Source organism: Balaenoptera acutorostrata, chromosome 15, assembly GCF_949987535.1.
Source record: "Balaenoptera acutorostrata chromosome 15, mBalAcu1.1, whole genome shotgun sequence".
NCBI lineage: Eukaryota > Metazoa > Chordata > Mammalia > Artiodactyla > Balaenopteridae > Balaenoptera > Balaenoptera acutorostrata.
The window spans coordinates 34,458,128-34,474,758 of NC_080078.1; the positions used below are offsets into that span (position 1 = coordinate 34,458,128).

At 46.7% G+C, this 16,631-nt stretch overlaps 1 protein-coding gene across 7 annotated transcripts in view; it reads right to left on the reverse strand.

The window, feature by feature from the left end:
• Positions 1-16,631, reverse strand: part of RBFOX1 (RNA binding fox-1 homolog 1) — a 1,515,726-nt gene that overhangs the window by 1,246,311 nt on the left and 252,784 nt on the right. The window lies entirely within an intron of this gene.

Consider the following 16,631-nt stretch of genomic DNA (forward strand, 5'->3'; position numbering starts at 1 on the left):
GAGGGAGGAAGATTCATTTTTATTAATATTTAAATAAACCAAATATCACCTGAGCTGCAAATGGCCATTATAATATCATATAACTCAGTGAGCAGGGAGAAAGGTCATCTTCAACCAGAAAAATCAAGATTTACTAATAGAGGGATCTTCCTTGGTGGTGCAGTGGTTAAAAATCCACCTGCCAATGCAGGGGACACGGGTCCGAGCCCTGGTCCAGGAAGATCCCACATGCCGTGGAGCAACTAAGCCCGTGCGCCACAACTACTGAGCCTGGGCTCTAGAGCCTGTGAGCCACAACTACTGAAGCCCGCGTGCCTAGAGCCCGTGCTCCACAACAAGAGAAGCCACCGCAATGAGAAGCCCGTGCACCACAACGAAGAGTAGCCCCCACTCGCCACAACTACAGAAAGCCCGCACACAGCAACAAAGACCCAATGCAGCCAAAAATAAATAAATAAATAAATAAATTAAAAAAAAAGATTTACTAATAAATCTGAAAGATGTATACAGCACTTTGCACCAAAGAGAGTTGGCCCTGACTTGCTCCCTCTCTGGAAGAAACTTAAGTAGCAGAGGTGGGACTGGTTTTCAGTGTTCTAGAATCCTGATCCAGTGCCCTTTCAATTACTCCTGTAAAGTAGGGATATAACTTATACCCAGACTCAATGCAATTCACAAGTTTCAGAGCTCAATTATAAACATTATTGGCAGATATATGTTTAAAAAATACTCTTCCCCTTTTTAATATGAACCATTTTTTTTAAACTTCACATTTTTTTAAAACTTCACTAGCACTGGTATTGATAAATTAGAAGATCTGATAACATCAAGAGGTTCCAAAATACTGGAAAGAGAGAGACCAGTGGCTGGAGAGGCCTGAGGGTACAGACAGCTATGAAGCTTGAGGATGGTGGTAATAGTGCTTATCCATCTGTAACCAAGCAGGACCCTATGGGGCCTTCCCAGGACAGACCCCCACCATGTCCTCTGCCTCCTTCTTGTTTGCAGAAAAGCTCTAGTCTTCCAGGTCTCCCCTGAGTCACAAAAGCTTGGCTTAAGAATTAATGTTTGAAAGGTTGTGAACATGTTGGGACAAAAGTAGAGTTGGGCCAGGAGAACTAGAAACAATTTAAACAGTAAATCAATCATATGGCAGTCACAGAATCTTTAGTTCCTCCCTGAAGTACCTAGATAATAGTATCTGATGCCCATTCCTGAGTTGTTTTACAGGTACTAAAACCCCCAACAAATGGACAAAGTTAACTACATGATGACCATGAGTATGTAACCCCCAGACCTGCTGGAGCCTGAGAATTGATAATGTTAACCCCTGTGACACCATCCTGTTACCTCAACGTCAACCAATCAGAGAATTGTGCATAAGCTGATCACACACCCTGTGACTTCCCTCCCTCATCTTGCCCTTAAAAACTCTTCCCTGAAACCCATAAGGGGAGTTAGGGTTTTTTGAGCATTAGCTGCCCTCCTTGTCTGGTGCCCACAGTGAATGCATTATTTCCCTTCACCACAGCCTAGTGTCAGTAGATTGGCTTTACTGTGAGTGGGAGAATGGACCAAAGTTTGGTTCAGTGACACATCCATCCATCCAACCACCCTTCTATCCTTCTTTCCTTCATTCAATCCATCCATCCTTCCTTCCTTCCATCCATCCACATCTCCACTACCTGCTAGCTTTGTGACCACAGATAAGACACTTAACTTTTCTTTGTCTCAGTAAAATAGGAATAAACATAGTACCTACCTCAATGGATAGAGGTGAGTATTAAAACTTAATATTTGGGGGCTTCCCTGGTGGTGCAGTAGTTAAGACTCCACCTGCCAACGCAGGGGACACGGGTTTGATCCCTGGCCCGGGAAGATCCTACATGCTGTGGACCCACTAAGCCCATGCGCCACAACTACTTAGCCTGCGCTCTAGAGCCCGCGAGCCACAACTACTGAGGCCCGCGTGCCTAGAGCCCGTGCTCCGCAACAAGAGAGGCCACAACAGTGAGATGCCCATGCACCACAACAAAGAGTAGCCCCTGCTCACCGCAAGTAGAGAAAGCCCGTGCACAGCAACAAAGACCCAACACAGCCAAAATAAATAAATAAATAAATTTATTTTTAAAAAAAAGTTAATATTTGTAAGGCACTTAGCATTGTGCCTGGTACAAAGTCGATGCCGTTTAAAATTTTATTATTATTTATTAAGTCTTTTTTAATGCCTAACACTGTCCTCCTGACGCCTACAGTCTAGTGGGGAAGACAGATCTTGGTCAGGGATGCTGGGGGAGGCCTTGCCAAGGAAGTGGCAGTGGGGCTGAGATCTTAATGATAAGAAGAATGCAACCAGAAGAAGTGGAAAGAAGAGTTAGGACAGTTAGGAAATGAACAATCAAACTATATGGTTATCTTCTATAAATTCAGAGTATGCCTCAGCTGGAGAATTATCTGTGCCCTAATAATAGAAATAGTAGTAGTAGTAGTTCCTAGGTAGACTGATCATATATCCATAGATATACTTATTATAGGTCCTACGATCAAGTTCAACCTTCTTAACCCCTGCCCCTCCTCCTCTCCAGTTGTTTCCTCCATCCCCTAAGACACTCACTCACATTGAAGATCCAGCTAAATTGAACTACTTTGAAAGACACGTAGCACTATACACCTCCAACCCTTTGGCCACATCTTCCTTCCAGAGCTGCCTATCTCCTGGCCCAATTTGAACTCATTCTTCAAGGTCCACCCAAATGTAAACTTCTCTCTGTAACTTTCATTGACCCATCCAGCTGGACTGATTTTTTTTCCAGGTGCCCCATGGCCTTTTGCACATTCCTCTATCTGAACAAGAATCATACACTCTCTCTAACCCACTGCAGCCTTGGCCTGTCCAGGCTGTGGACTCCTGGAGGGCAAGGACAATGTTTTAGCCAACCCAGTAGCCTTGCCGCCTGGCACAGTGCCCAGCCTCTTAGCAGCTGCTCACCACACTGGACAGCCTAGGAAGCTCACTGACCCAAAGTGCTACAGCACCAAGGAAGGGCACTGAACTTTACTCCAGAAAGAAGTTTCCTCTGCGCATCATGGCCTTCTATGGTGCTCCCCTGCTTGGCATGCAGGTGGTAAGATTAATTTCACATCCATGTCAGCTTCATGCCCACACCTTTGGATCTGTTTTTAATCCAACCTGCAGTTGAAATGAATTTTATACCCCCCCATCCTTTACACTAATAAGAACCTGTCAAATCCTTTAGGTGGATTGTTCTATAAAAACAAAGGCTGAGAACTATTGTTACACGGTGAGAACAGAAATGGTCATTAGCAATGGCAACAGACGACAAGGAAAATCTAAGGACCTAGAGTTCCAAAGCAGTGATGTCACTTAAAATAAAACAAAACAAAACTAAGATTGTCCTGAGTTTGTAATTACTCTCACAAACTACCTAAAGAGCAATCTGTGACCAGGGAGAATCTTGGGTCCCAGTGAAATTGGATGGAATTTGCATGGCACTGAGACTATGCACCAGCTACAGAGCTGCGAGTGAAGGGAACAGAAAGGACGTCGGAACAAAGTCAGGCAGAGCTGCTCACTCCGTGCATTAGCTGCAGTCACCTCGGCACTCCATCCAAATGGATGCACAGAACAGCGAACCAATTACTTCCAGGATGCTGAAGTTGATGACCCCTGGGCAGGCAGTGTGTAGTTTAAGCTTCTAACTCGGACTCTCTCAACAGGGCTGGCTACTGCAGCGTTTCTACGTCCATAGACTCGGCCACGCACTGCTTCATGGATTCCGCACACGGGTGACCAAGAGGAGCTGCTGAGATCTCCTCTCTCCACACTTGCCCCCTCAGCCCCCCACGGAGCAGGCAGAGAGCAATCTTTCCAAGCTATGAATGCACCCACGCCACTTGATGGTTTCAGCCCTAGGTGGATGGCTGCCCACTCCGTTGAGGACAAAGCTCACACCGGTGGGGGACACAGGCGGACGCCCCACACGGTGTGCTCCCGGCCACAGCCTCAGCCTTGTTTGTTAGTTAGTGAGCAGGCACACCCTTCCTCCAGACCCCTTGTGTCACCAGCCCCAGGGACCTGCCAGTTCTGGGTCACACCTCACTCCCCACCAGTCACAGGGATGCTTCGTATGCTGTGTCTTTGACCTGGGACGCTCTTAACACCCCATTAGCTCTCATCGTTACTTCCTCATGGAAACCTCGGCCACGCGGTCTCACGAGCCCATTGTCTTTCCTTCAGAGTGCATCTCACAGCTGTCACTTCACAGTCAGCTGAAAATGCTCTAATTCAAGTCTGCCTGTGTCACCAGCATGTCGGCTCCATGAGGGCAGGGACCACGTGTGTCTGCTCACCGTTTTAACTCTACCTCTGACCACACTGCAGTGGATATGGAAGGCGTGTGATAGTACTTGCTGAAGGAAGGATGAAAGTGAGTGAGGGAGATGGAGAGAAGAGAGGAAGAGAGGAAGGAAGGAAGGAAGGAAGGGAGGGAGGGAGGGAGGGAGGGAGGAAGTCGGGGAAGAGAGAGGGACGCAGGCTTCCTCACCCTGTCGCTAACTTTAGACACACTTCCAGTGACTACCAGCTTTTCTAAGAGCTATTTCCCTTGCCCACCTCATCTCCGCCTAGCTCAGTCCAGAAATCAGGTCTGAGGTACCCGACCCTGGTTCCCTTAGGGCTGTGTTGAGTACAGATGAAATGTCACCTGATCCAAGTTCAGTTTTCTTCCGGGAATTTGCACAGCACTGAGAAGTTTCCGCCGGCTCCCAGAACTGAGAACTCGCTTATTGTGGGGTCACCGTTCCCTGCCATGTACTCAGCAAGAACGGAAGCGGCCAAGCTCTGGGGCAGGAAGAACAGAGAAGAGAGGCAAACAGGCAAGAGTGGAGGGGCCCCGAGGCAGGGGGCTCTGGGTGGGCGTGGGGGCTGCCTCGTTGACGGATGACCTAGCTGCTCAGGATGCCTGACCCTCCTGGTACTGACCCCATCTCCCGACTCTCACGGCTGAGACTCACTTCTGGGCTGCGTAATGAATGTCCCCGTTTTTTGAGCTATTTTGAGTGGGTCTCTGTTACTTGCCAACAAAAGAGTCACGTGTCTCAAAGAGTGGCATCTCCCCCAGCTGGGGGGCTTCTCCACCAGCTCTGCCTTCAAATACGCCCGCTGTACTTGACCGCATCGGTGATCATGACCACGTGCGCTCTCTCCAAGCTTCTCAGCGGCCCCTGACCTTATTCGGGTGTCTGGAGCTTAACGGTTCTTAAAGGGGCCCTGAAGCCGCATCAGCACAGAGTAACGCAGCTGGTACCATAGGGGCTTAATAATGTGCGATCTGGCAATGGTGGAGCGTGGAGGGGCAGGCGCCAATCACTCCCGGGATGGGAGGCAAGCGGGCCAGAATGGGAAGTGCACGGCAGCTTCCTTAGGGTGGAGACGGTGACCCTCCCCAAGGGAATCCAGTGACTCTCAGCCATATGACATGAGGCTGCTGACCACTGGCCGCCACTGCAGTGGTGATCTGCCCAGCCATGCTCGGTCATGCAAATGATTTGCCGTGTCCCTGGATTCGCTGCAGGATCTAAGCACCTGAGCTCCAGACTCAAGACCAATGCATCATTTTACTGTGAACTTGTGGTTTGTTTCCTAAGGGGTGCCGCGGGTTAAAGCACCATCTCCCACTGCGGTCCGGCGTGGGACACTCTTTGAGCTGATTGTCCCGCACCATCTCTTGCTGCATCTTACCCCGTTCCCACATCCGATGCCTGGTCTCTCTCTGTGTTGAGTATTCCCCCAAAGGTCCTGTTCTTCCCCTCTTGCCTTTGTTGAATGTAAGTGACTGAGCTGAACAAGAACAAAGGCCAACAGCCAATAGTTCTAAACTAAAATGGAATCCTCCAACCTCACCAGCCTTTGCCCTGGCTGGTGCCCTTGCCTGGGAGTCCGTTCTCTTTTCGTCTGCCTGGGGAACAGGCACCTAGTCTTCACATCCTCGGGGCGCCCTTGCCAAGCACAGCGAAGAGCTCCCACCTCCCTGCTCTCAGAATTCCACCAGTACCTCTGAGCACTCATGGCCCGCAGACATCAGTGGCTTTATCTGCCCTCTCCATTGGATCATCAGCACTTTACAGCTCCAGGCCATACTTTACCTTATTCATGAATGATGGTACTATAGCCATTTGGGACACAGACTCGGGTTCGAAATCAGTTCTCCCACTCATTTAGCAATGTAATTTTGGGCAAGCTGCTTGACCTCTCTGAGACTCTGTTTTCTTACCTATCGAATGGGGATAATAATGCCCTGCTCCTTGGAGGGCTGGTGTGAGGATTACACAATATAACTACCTGGCATGGCTAGTCAATACATGTTCATCATGCCAGACGCCCAACAATGATGCCTACTTGTTCAACAACAGTCCTTCCAATAAACAAAGTCGAAACGTGCTTTGCAAAATTTTGCCAAGTAAGTAAGATTATCCAGGTGAGTCTGACAGCAGAGCCCAGGTAGACCACTGGCCAACACAGCAGCTGGCACTCAGTAGGTGTCATTTAAGATTTCCCAAACTAAAGAACCAATGGGGCTCTTCCCTTACTGATGAAACACAATTGTAGCTGCCGCTCCAAGGCTTATATTTGACTTGTCATACTGTTTAAATGCAATAAGCATCAATTAGTCTGCCTGCTGCATTTAATTTGGCTGCACTCACCCTATCCAGTTAGGGCTCAGGTACAGTATCGGTGGCTGCTCTGTGGGAAGATGCTTCCCGGTCTCCCTCCCCAGGGAAGCAAACTTCCCCCTAAAGCTCCAGGGACCTTCGGGAGACTAACAATATTACACCCCATACGCCACCCCGCTTTGAGGCTTATTGTTGGTGTGTTTAATTTCCTGTCTTGGCATTACAGGAGATTTCTAATGTTTGGGCTGTAGGGTATGTTCTGATTAAAAATAATCCTCCCAATTATGGGCTGGCATGAGCCTCCTGTCACATGCACTCTGCCACCAGCCTCTGCTTCCCTGTCAGCAATAATTGTGTCTGCACTGCCTAACCGTAAATGAAAACCCAAGGGGCACGTGTGGGTCCCCAGTTCCTGGGCCGCACAGGATCTTTTAATTTGCACTGTCTGTCAAAAAGATGCTTCTGTGTGTACTCCAAAGAAATCCTCAGACTCTCAGAATCAAGGCCAGAAAGAGCAAAGGTACAACAGCCTTCTTGGAGAAACTGTATTTGAACCCGCCAGAGATAACAGGGCGTAAGGCAACGAGGCGCTTTTTATTCTGCTCCAAACTTTAGCTAGACTCGGTATGAAACAGGGAAGCTGAACTCTAGGGAAATTTCAAGGTGTATTTATATTATTTTTTTTCCACCAAGTACATAAGACAGGACATTGCATTCAAGGCATGCGATGGCAACTTTGTGAAAGGAAATATACACGTGAGACCTGATTATTTCAATCTCTATAAAATTAAACTTTCTGGGTGTAGAGTGAGGGAAAGAGGTATGTGCTTTCAGCTGGGAAATATCACCAGGTTCTTCCTGGGTAAGCAGAGAGGAGCCGGCCCTGTGGCCAGGCCCAGAATAGGCAGTTGAAATACGGTGCGGAGTCAAAACAGCGTCACCTAGAGGCGTTATTGAGCAAAGGTTTGTTTAGGAGTAAGGAAGAGCGGGCTGCTTTGCTGTGTCTCTGCACCCACATCCCTTTTTCTAAGAAGGGCACCTGCCCAGGAATGGGGGTGTCTCGTCTCGCTCCTACTCACCTTCTTTCTCCCTGGACAGATGTTTGGAAGAGGGCAAGGCCTGACTCTGGGATGGGCACTAGGACCCTTATCTTAGGATTTTACAACTTGGACGTGAGGGCAACATGCTGCTGTCAGCTCATGGACACGGCACTTGGATGGTGACACAGACTGAGGGCCAGGACACCTTTTGGGAGAAGTTATGGGGGACAAGGAGACAGCACAGCAGGGCAAGTCCACTCTTGGAAAGCAGGGAGAACGGAGCCGATGCACAGAGGGGCAGAGGGACCCACCCAGAGCTCGCCACTCGCCACCTGGGTTCCAGACAACCTTTGTGTCTCTCTGCCTTCACTGCTGATGCCTCGCTGAACATCCTACACTGAGGACGAGCACGAGATACTTGGGTGCCTTCCTGAGAAAGCGCCCCTTTGGCCGAGCCTATGGTGGGTGGGTTTCTGTCGCTTACGGCTCATGTTTTGGTGACTGAGTGATCCGGGCAAGACCTATTCAGGACCACACAGGCAGGCTGTGCAAGACCAGGCAACTGTGCCAATGAAGCTTGCCCTGTGGACCAGATGGACCGTGGGTCTCATCCAACACGTGGCCTGTTTTTGTAAATAAAGTTTTATTGGGATACAACCATGCTCCTTTATGTGTGTATTACCCATGGCTGTGTTCACGCTGTAAGAGAATTGACTAGTCGTGACAGACTCTTTGACTCACAGACCCCAAAATATTTACTACTTGGCCCTTTATAGAGAAAGATTGCCATCCTTGATATAGAAGCTTACACAGATTCACATACACGTTCACAAAGATCTAAATAAATAAATATATGAATAATAATAATAAATAGTAATACTGCTATGATCATTATCCAGTACTAAGCACTTACCACTTACCAGGCATTTTACTTACAATACCCCCCTCCCGGGCACAACATCCATTATTTCCCTTTTTATGATGATGAACTTGACACTTAAGAATCTGAAAGAAATTGCCCCAGGTCTTACCGCTAGTAATCAGCAAAGCCACGATCCAAATCCAGTTCTGTGTGGCTGTAAAATTCACACTTTTAACCAATATTTGGTATACCTATCATTTTTTTAAAAGTAGAGAAATTGCCCAGTATGGCTTTTTTAGCAGGGCCTTGAGGCTCATTTCTAGCAGGAGGAGAAAAAGTGTGACCATCAGCTTCGTGGAGCAGCTTCCTACCATGAACCTAGAGAATTCCACATTTCCACCCTTTAAAGGGGACTGTGGGCCACAAGGTTTCTTAGAGGTGCTGGAGGGGAGGATGGGCAAAGTAAACCAGAGACAGGAATGATTTTCAATTCCTGCAGACAGACTCAGGCTGAATGATAAAAGACCAGCAGAAATGGGTGGGGACCGCAAGCTGATTATTGGCATCGCACAAAATTGTCTGCGAGACAAAAATGTTCCTTCCCATCACAGCACCAACAGCCAGTGAGTTCATTCCCCGAAGAGGAATGAGGCTTCTCAGCAAATATTCACGAGTTCACATGAACTGAGTTTACCCAAATCCATCAGTGTCTGGAGCTGGCCTGGTACATACTCGGTATTAAGGAGACCGAAGGATCTCATCCACGTACAAACCACCAAACCTCACACATAAAAGACTGGAGGTGGAGAGACAGGACCAATGTCTGCAGAAATTTGATACAGAAAACTCTGCTACTTCAAAGGCACGAAAACTGATTAGAGAGAGGGCTCAGTGTCACCTGCAACTCTCCAGGCTCCAGGAGCAGGGCTCAGAGAGAAAGGAGACCATCTCCTGTGGTTTCTACCCTGTGTGGTTTCAACTCTCAGCTCAAATATCGCTTCCTTAGCAAAGCCTCCTCCATCTGTCTCTGCAGCAGATCTAGGACCGGCTCCCTTATCGTCACTTATAACTCACACAGCAAAACATAACCATTTGATCAGCATCTGCTTTTCCTGCTCCACTGAATACTCCACGAGGACTCAGACATGGAGGGTTTTGTCCCCTACTGAATGCTCTGCACCTAACACAGGGTCTGGACCAAAACTGGTGCTCATGAAATATCTGTGGGATGGATCAATGAATGAGTGAATAATTCTAGAATGAAATCACGTTCTCCTCTGGCATTGCACGGGTCTCCATCTGAGACCCAGGGGTTCTTCACTAACCCATCACATCACTGAAAGCTCTTTCTTTAAGCCCAATTTCCCCACAGATCCCATATCCAGCTTCTGACGGGTCACTAGAGGACCCATGACAACATTTGAAGAGACCAGTGTATGCATGAAGGAAGGGTTTTGACGTTGAGAGTCTTCCCCACCTGGGTATAAATCCCGGCTTCAGCACTTCCTAGCTGTGTGACCTTGAGTAAATTACTTTACATTTCTGGGCCTCAGTTCCCTCATGGATAAGGTGGAAATGACAATGACTCTTTGCAGATTCTTTCAATGATTGAATGCGATAACATAGGCAAAGGGTTTAGAGGGTAATTACATGGGGCGTTCAAAGAGCTGTACCTACTGTAATCATACTCAAGTCCTCCTCCCAAGCTGAAGATGATCTTAAAGAAGTAAAGTGATGTAAAATATTGTAACTTAAAGAAACTCAGTAAATATCGATTTGAGACAAATAGAGACATATGTATGTGAATGTATATGAAGACAATAATAATAACAGGAGAACAGTAATAATAATAATAGGAAAGAGGAGGAGGAGGAGAAGCAGTATCCAGCGCCCCCTCTGTGCCACGCGCTGCGGTGAGCCATCTGCACGCCGCGTCCCACTGCATTCCCATGACATCCCTCCGCTGTGGGCGTCATTATTTCTGATTCTCAGATGAAGTGCGATACTCAGAGAGCTTAAGAATCTGTGCAAGTTCCCATGGAGAAATTAGAACTTGAACCCTGATCTGAATGGCAATTATGCTGTATTTGCTCTCAGAGAGAATGTTCCCCATTCCAAGCAAACGTCGCTTGCTGGTGATGGCTCAGGACCTGGGCGGGGGGGGCGGGGGGGGTGGGTGATGTCACAGAGATGGTGATACGCTTTTCCGAGAGAGGAGCTTAGATGGGCCAGGAGGCCACGATCAGCTCTCACTCGCAGAAGGAGCTTCAGCACAAGGGACCGCCCGCCCCACCAATCCACACTGGTTACTATCCGTCCTCTCAGTAATTCTGTTGATGTTTGTCATTGGAGAGAGAGATTGCGCAGGTACAAGCAAAGGGCTTACAAAGGGAGGCCTCTCAGACACGGTGATTCTAAGTCGCAGTCTCTCCCCCTGAACGGCAACCACTGCTCCCCAGCCTTCGGAGCCCCGTCAGACATGTGGCACCACGAGAAAGATCCTCCCGTGATTCGAATGGGCCTCCTTCCAAGACACCTGGTAGGTTGGCGGTGGGGTGGATCACCGAACCATTGAGGTAAAATGGAGAAAGGATGTAGGAATCAGAAAGCTCACAAGAGGCTGAGATACAAACAGATTACAGAGCTGGGGTACGACGCACGTCATTGGGGATGCATGACACTTTTGTTCATTAATCACCTTTTATTTTGAATCTGTTTCTCAATGAAAAGTAGCTTTCCATTTCTATTATCAAGATTAATGTGTCAACAATACACAACCCTAACCATAGCATAAACCAGCCTGTCGTGGAGAAGGGGGAAAAAAAGACCAAAAAACCGAAACCAAAACAAAAGGTAAGGAAAAAACCCTTAGTACATGGTGTGATATATTTGCTCAGATGACTCCTTTATTTACACCACTGAGAACACTTTATTTTTGAGCTTCATAACTCATTGCTCTATAAAAGAAAAGCACGTACTTCAACCTGGAGCAAGAAAATGTACCATAAAGAAAATCCATCCTCTTCTCTGTAAGTCTCAATTTAAAAAAAAAATTCTATTTAATATGTGTTGGACTCCAGAGTGCCTTATTACCTTATTTAATTCAGACCAGGGTAGATGTCGCAGAATAAAAATGGCACTAACATGATAGGAACTAGGCTGCGAAATGTGGACATCGTATTCTCTTCAGAGAGATAATCAGCTTACGAGAATTCATTTCAACCTAAGAAAGGCCTCACAACGACACTGAAAATTCAAGCTGGTCTCATCATCTCAAGAATGTAATCTCAGGGAAATAGTAAAACTATCAAGGCAAGCTTGGTGCAGTTATCTTTATGTATAAGAACCGTAAGCATCAGATCCCAACAGAATCACTGTGGCAGGGTCTGCTCCCAAGTCTGGGAGAGACCTCTATGTAAAATACATCACATGCCTTTGCTGATAATACTGTTAATTTATTTTTTTTCTAGTGCTGAGAGTACTTTTCAAAGATGCACTGCTACCTTCTTTCCATCTAAAAATCCCTCCTAAATTTGGTATTCTGAAAAACACAAGGCTTAAAAAAATTGTTTCCTAAAGTAGTCACTAATAGGGTTTTAATCCCATCCTTGCTATTAACTAGCTGTTTGGCCTTGATTAGTTTACTTAAACTCTGAGCCTCAGTTTCCTCATTTGCAAAAGAAAGGGTTTGGACCTTCATGATTTTTCTTTTTTTTAAATTAATTTATTTATTTATGGCTGTGTTGGGTCTTCGTTTCTATGCGAGGACTTTCTCCAGTTGCGGCAAGCGGGGGCCACTCTTCATCGCGGTGCGCGGGCCTCTCACTATCGCGGCCTCTCTTGTTGCGGAGCACAGGCTCCAGACGCGCAGGCTCAGTAATTGTGGCTCACGGGCCTAGTTGCTCCGTGGCATGTGGTTTCCTCCCAGACCAGGGCTCGAACCCGTGTCCCCTGCATTGGCAGGCAGATTCTCAACCACTGCCCCACCAGGGAAGCCCCGGAACTTCATGATTTTAATTGCTCTTTTAATTTCTCCAGATGATCTGGTTCACGTGCATTCTCATGAGAAATAAAATGAATGAGTGCATCAGCAAAGACACCCTACAAGTGTATGTAAGTCTTTAGAGAACAGATTTCTGGTTACCAAGGGGGAGGGGGGTGGGAGAGGGATGGAGTGGGAGTTTGGGATTAGCAGAGGCAAACACCACCAAGCCATGTGGCACAATGTTCCAGAAAAACAAAGACAATGAAATGAAGGAAAAATAGCCAGGCAGAAAGGTGGATCGATACAGCACTCAACATCTCCATGAGGGAAAAGGGGATGTCATAAAACCAGACCGAAGTCGTGAAAAGTTTGGTAAATGTTCCAAGGGCCACACCAGGTCATCGTCTAAAGTTATGTGTTTAATGTGAGACCTCATCCAAACTTGTTTTGGGTGATATTTTCTTTACAGCATGATTTCAAGTAAGTGATAAATACTCTAGACTCAGCCACAAGAAATATAGGACAAAATATTCAAGACAAAAATATTTCCTTCTCTGATTTTTGTCATGAGAGAAAATAACATTTAATGGCAAGAACTCAAGACGTAAAGTAAGCAAAACTTGGGTTCTCGTTTTCCTCTGTGTCTGACGCTGGGACATTTACGGACCACTCTGAACCTCAGCATCTTCCTCTGGCGTGTGGTGAGCAGCACCTGCACCAGAGGGCTTGCCTGAAGACTGGAGGAAATAATGCCTGTAAAACACTTCACAAAATGCTCGCACGCACGTACCACTTTGATAAACGTGAGCAACTTCTATTATGTGAAGCCTCATGTTTTGGGCTCAGATGGAGCATTTATAGACCATTTACTATAAGTTCCAGACCCTCTTCTAAACTTTCTCTGTAATATTTTCTTATTGACGAATCTTCACAACAACAGTCATGAGTTACTTTTACTCACTTCACGGAGAATGCTCCAACTTACCCTAAAATGCTTCAACCTTTCACAAAAATTAGAAAAGGATCATATTAAGAAAGGTACTTGCTTTAATAAGGTCTGTATCACTTAGTAAGAAAATAGTCCTTGGGGCTTCCCTGGTGGCACAGTGGTTGGGAATCTGCCTGCTAATGCAGGGGACACGGGTTCGGGCCCTGGTCTGGGAAGATCCCACATGCCGCGGAGCAACTAGGCCCGTGAGCCACAACTACTGAGCCTGCGCGTCTGGAGCCTGTGCTCCGCAACAAGAGAGGCCGCGATAGCGAGAGGCCCGCGCACCGCGATGAAGAGTGGCCCCTGCTTGCCGCAGCTAGAGAAAGCCCTCGCACAGAAACGAAGACCCAACACAGCCAAAAATAAATAAATAAATAAATAAATAAATAATTTTTTTAAAAAAAAGAAAAGAAAATAGTCCTTAATCCTAAAGCAAACCCCCAGCCAGGAAAAAATGGTTCACTTAATTTCCACCCATGGTCCATATTCTTCTAGACCATGTGACAGCCATCAAAATACAGTATTCATACATACGAAACTCCTGGTAATTCCACATGGCTTTAGAGTCTGGGTGAGCAGAATTTCCTTCAGATTTAAAATATGTAGGCATCTTAAGTCTACAACTTGAAGAAGCAAAAGGGAAAAAAAAATCTACATTCCAAAAGTTTCCAGCTTCTATTTCTAATCCTCAAGGATTTTTTCAGTGACAATTCAGAGGAAGTAAATGTTTTTAAAGGGAACATAATGTAAGTTATTTTTATCCATTTGAATGTGTGCATCCACTCATTAATCCGTTCGGCATTTGCTGAGCTCCCGCTTTGTGAAAACCATCAAAGCATGGGGCCAGGTACAGTTCGGGATTCGGAGATGAATGAGATGCTCCATTTTCTAAACGAGCTCACATTAATAATAGCTGATAGAAAGCAACAGCAAAACCAGGCTCCAAGCAGAGCAAGGGTGGAGGGACATGTCCTGACTCGGGGGGTGGTGGTGGAGGAAACATACACAGTAAAGTGACAACTGAGATGACTCACGGAGAATAATTAGGTTTTGTTTATTCTGCGGTCAGACAAGGGGAGCCTGAAGAATTGGAAATACTGCGGTTTAAAGAGAGCGTTTGGCTACCCAGGTGGAGGCATGGCACTCCACGGAGTCCTGGGGGGGATCCTGAGCGATCTTCAGGAGCCAGAATGAATGTGGGAAGGTTAGTGAGGGGAGTGATCCTGGAAAGATGAGGCCAGATGGAGGAGGCTTCACTGGATGTACCTAATAACAGCACCAACGTAAGGAACACTTATTACGTGCCAGGCACTGTGCCTAATGCTTTACATAGACGAACAGAGGGCGGAGTCTCCCCAATAAATCTGTGAAGTAGGAGCTTCTAACACCAGCTTCACAGCTGAGGAAACCGAGCTCAGAGAGTTACGAAAGCCACCTGAGTGATAAAAAGGGGAGCTGTGCCCTTAAATGAAACCCATCAGACCCCAAAGGCCAGGCTCTAGGCCACTGTAAATAAATGAGTTTAGGCTTCAACTGGTAGTCATGAAGGATCCATGAAGGATGTCAGAGGAAGAGTAGGACATATAGTAGGACCTGTATTTTTAGGAGAATAACTGGCCACGCAGTACAGAAAGGGCTGGAAGTGAGAAGACGGAGATAGAGGCTCAGGGAGCTACTGGAAAATGCAGTCTCTGAAAACACTTTATCCGGCCTTTTATTTCTGCCTCACCATTGGCTGGCTTTGTGACTTGGGGCACGTTACTCAACTTCTCTGAGCTTCAAGGTCTCCATCTGTAATATGGGAATCGTAGTAATACCACTCATCTCAAGAAGACTGTTTTGAGGAATAAATGAATTAATGTATTTAGAGTCTTTAGATCTGCCTTGTTAATTGAAGCCACTTAAGAACGATGTTAATTAGTTTATCATCTCCTAAAAAAAAAGACACACTGAAACGGAAAAAGAGAAAATGATCAGCCCCCTCAGATGGGTCCCTGGGGATGTCAAATGCTTCAGGCACTTGCATTTTCTTCTTTGTGTTGTTAGTAGTCAGCTTGACCCTCCTTTATGAAGCTCCCACCACCTACGCCATCCCCCAGGAAGCTTCCAGATCAGACAGTGGGTTGCAAAGGCTCCTCACCTGGCCACAAAGACAGGGTATCAGAGATGAGGACCAAGACAACAGGGGGTGGGTCAAGGTCCCTGTAGCCTCTTCCATCAGCTACTACCAATTCCATCATGTGCCCTCCCAGTGAAACTGTTTGGCCTCTTAAGTGCCAAATTACTGTGTGGGGGATGCCTGGTCACCCAGGAACCAAAACAGATTGTAATTCCAAATTTTCCATGAACACCCAAAGGGCAATGTGATACATTTAAACATCACACTGTATTTGCATCCAACAAATATGTGAACGCACCATGATTTGTTTCCCTTCCAGGGCTAACCTTTGGGAAATGCTCTCCTGAGATGGCTGGCTTGTCATTCTCGAACCCTGCTTGGTACATTAGCACTGAAGGTCTCTTTACTTTTTAATAAGCACTGTTGCCAACCCAGAAAAAAGGTCTTGGTGAATCACATGCGTGTGCTACCTTAACTGAACCCGTCAGGTTCTGCTTAGCAAAAGGCAAAGTTCAGATACTTTGCAGCTGCATTGATCTTGATTTGAAAAGGAATCATCAAGCCTCGGCAGCTGTTACACCCTGATTATTCTGAAAACCTAAAGACAAAATAAAAATTTGTCAACTAAATTGATCATTGTTTTCGACCTCTCAGGGATACACGATTTACGTGTGGTACATACAAAAGGGAGGCGTGTGGGGAGCTCTGGGTGCTACTCTGAGTTCCGTTAGCGGGATGGAAGATGATAGCAGGTGATGGCTTATGTTGCGGACACCGTGCCGGGGAACTGAGCTAACAAACACTAATATCATTCTCACTTTACAGATGAGGAAACCAAGGTTCACAGGAGTTTTGTAACATGCCCGAGACCACCACAGCTGTAAGGTCACCAGTAAGTGGTGAGGCTGGGATTGAAGCCACCATCTGACAGCAGGCCCACG